This window comes from Aplysia californica, unplaced genomic scaffold (genome assembly GCF_000002075.1).
Source record: "Aplysia californica isolate F4 #8 unplaced genomic scaffold, AplCal3.0 scaffold00262, whole genome shotgun sequence".
Lineage (NCBI taxonomy): Eukaryota > Metazoa > Mollusca > Gastropoda > Aplysiida > Aplysiidae > Aplysia > Aplysia californica.
Genome location: NW_004797532.1, coordinates 248,221 through 251,454, shown reverse-complemented (window position 1 = coordinate 251,454; position 3,234 = coordinate 248,221). Strand labels below are relative to the sequence as shown.

The 3,234-nt window shown below is 41.4% G+C and overlaps 1 long non-coding RNA gene across 1 annotated transcript in view; it reads right to left on the bottom strand.

Annotated features, from left to right (window-relative positions):
• Nucleotides 1-370: 370 nt before the first annotated feature.
• LOC101862658 overlaps nucleotides 371-3,234 on the bottom strand; it is a 12,352-nt gene continuing 9,488 nt past the window's right edge. The window contains exon 3 of the long non-coding RNA XR_220580.3: nucleotides 371-1,374. This is a non-coding gene — a long non-coding RNA (uncharacterized LOC101862658). The remainder of the gene's footprint in view (nucleotides 1,375-3,234) is intronic.

Sequence of the window (3,234 nt, the reverse complement as noted above, 5' to 3'; positions counted from 1 at the left end):
CGAACACGCCCCTGTTGCTGAACGCTTTTAGCCTAAGAAGTAAAAGTTTGCGTTTTACCCAGAATTATTGACATTTTTATAGCTTAATATTTCTCGAACACTGATTGATTTGCTGCATATTTACAGACTTGATGTTGTCATAGTTGAATTTTATTTGTTTGACGTTTTGTTGAACTTGGTGCAGATAGGATTGAGTTATTGCCCTTTAAAGTTGGTCCTCTTTTTTTAAACACCCTGAACATGATGATTAATAAGAAGTATGAAAATATGACTGAGTAAAAATGAAAGACGGGTAATTTTTTCATCACAGATCCACTAACAGTTTTAATCACAGATCTTGTGTCTAGGCTGAGTTGTTTCAAAACACATATTTTTTTTTTTTACATGGATGGCACGTCTAAACAAAATCTCAAAACCATTAGAGTATGTCTCCTTATGCGCGACACGAAGTCGTGTCGAGCGCGGTCCTTGCCGCCCCAAAATCAATCAAGTAAGAATATTTTTAAAAACCCGTCTCCTTATACGCGACGCGACGTCTAGCCGCTAGCGACCGTCGCCTGCAATCGGTCCATGCAACGATCGAGACCTCTCACGCACTACAGATTGGGAGTGTGACAGGTTTAAAGTATCACCATTTATTAAAATACCTCGCCAAGAAGTGCCGGTCAACACTCCGTGTGATACTGTCGCTGAAAAGGATACACAGTTCTCGACAAATCGCTAACGACTGCGGCCCGTGCACATAATAGGAGACATAATATTTGACTTGCTGGTGAGGCTTGCATCACATATTCTTCAGTTGTTTACCGTTCCTATAATATCTATTTATCCATTCACTTGGAAAGTCACTCATACATTTAGTTTATAGTCTCGGCCTTTCCCTTATAATTGCTCTGGGTTGGTCTTCTAAGACAAGTAATTTCTATTCTCTTACTGTCTCCCAAAAGAAGTCAAACTCAACGTAGTGTTGGGTTTCTTTTTTTCAGTAATTCCACCACCCCACTTCCCCGACTTTCATTTTTTTTCTGTCCGTCAAATTCTTGTAACAATGTGTCGGCCCTATTTTGTCTAGTGATTAGATTCCTCACTTTTTGTTTCAGTCTACAGCAATACACAATTAAACCCAAGACCAAGAGAACAAGTACAATAATGATTACAAGCATAACCCATACAACACAGTTCTCTGTTTCCACGTTGGTGCAATTGGTACGTGCGTCTCCGAGTGTGGGTGTACTTGGGGGATCTTGTCTTGAGGACGATGGTGATAGAGTAGACGACCAGGAAGTGGACCACTTGTCAAAGAAGCTGGGTGAGCTAGTCGGCGGTGGCTGTGAGGACGTCAGAACTATAGGAAATGTCGAGAGGTGCGGTTTCCTGGGGATGTCAGAGGATGATTGGCGACATGTCCTGAATGTAGGGGTGCATTTCGAATGGAGTACCCGGTATAAATGATTGAATTGACTCTTGAACCCCGGACACAATCGAGAAGGTTTTCACTCGTCCCACGGCGCATGTATGAAAATGAGACAGTAATCTCACCTGTTCGTATCTCTCCACCGCTAAGTGACATCACACTTCTCAGACGTGCAACGAGAGGAAATTTTCTCATGAGCGTAGAGCCTTTGTCTCATCTCCTTCGCCTGATTTGAATTCTATGTAAATACCGGCGCAACAGCTTCTTCACTTTCGTGTGTCCGCGGTTAAAAAAAGACAAAAATAAATCGTTCTGTTTAACTGTCTCGGGTCTTTCATGTGGGTTTAAAAGTTGGATGACCAACAGAAAGCAAATTAGTATTAATGAAGCTCACTATAGACTAAGGTACCGACAGGTTTTCTTTGATGTTAACCTAAAGTTGGTAAAAGCATAATTGGGGATTTACAGTTACACTTAAAACATCAAAAAGTAGATCTATTTTCACTAACACCACACTTTAACGCACACCTATGAAACACGGTCCAACAGACTTTGTGAAGCTTTTGGAGACTCACGGGGAGACGTCTAGACAGAAATGTGGGGACAGGGTAGTGTCGCTGTCTCAAAATCAGCAATTTGTAGGCGAGGCTACGGTATCATAAATCATGCATTGTAGTGGTCCTGGGCCTGTGTGTGCACCCAATGGACGGTGTTTAATACAGGTAGAGGGTCTAAATAAAAGATTTTAAAAAATCTATTGGGGAAAATATTTTTCGTTGGTCGCTGGCAAACAGAACTATTTCTTAAACGCGGACAGACGAAAATGAACAAGCTATAGTACTGAATAATATCACTTCCACCTCCCACTTTGACCTTAACTGAGAAGGCTAGGAGTTAGACATTATTGTCCATTTCCTAGTAAGATAAAGGGTGGGGCTGAAAGTAGTGAAAGGAAGCAGCAGGAAGGAGCCGAGGAGTAGCAGTAGAAAGTAGCAGAAAGAGTCAGGATCCCAGTGCAGGGGGCAAATGGAAGGGGGGGGGGGAAGAGGAGAGGAAAGCAGACGACAGAACATGATTAGAGAGCTGGAAAGGTGAAAGAAGGAAGTTTCTAGAGAAAATAAAATGTCCGTCGCAGTCAGGTTTCGAACCCAGGATCTATTGAATAAGACCGCACCTCTAGACCAAGAGAGCTCCCTCCCCCGTTGAAATTTTACGGTATTTGCAACACAATAAGATCATATAGATCTAAGTGCGGAAGATTAGAGGTGCTACCAGAGAGTAACAAACAGAAAACAGAAGGAGAGGAGATAAGGACGATCGAAGTTTGATAGAAAAGGACCAAACCACACCAGAGCACCCAACAACCGCCTGCACAATCTACTCTTTCAAAGTACCCAGAGTAGAGTGGCAGCCAGCATCAGTCCTTTTAGTAATGGCCTAAGATAAATTTTATTTTCCACACCTATTACATCGCCGACAGATTTGTGTGGCTATTCCTCGAACGTAACAAAAATACATTGAGAAGCTTTTAAGGCTTCACATGTCGGCGAGAAATGAATAATTAATCACTTGAGTTGTAGTCATAATGCGAACGGTTGTTGGGTTTATTATTAAAGAAACAGATCATTTCGAAATAGAGATATAAATTTTTTCCCATTGTTTAAAAACCCTTTTCATATCCTCGATTTACTCTTTTTTTTTTCCTCCTTCTCTTTCATCTTTCGGCAGTCTATTCTTTTCTTCTTCCTATCATTTCACCCTTCTCAACTAGTTTTTTTTCCTTCCCTTTGATCTGTTTTCTTCTTTTTTTTAGCCCCCCC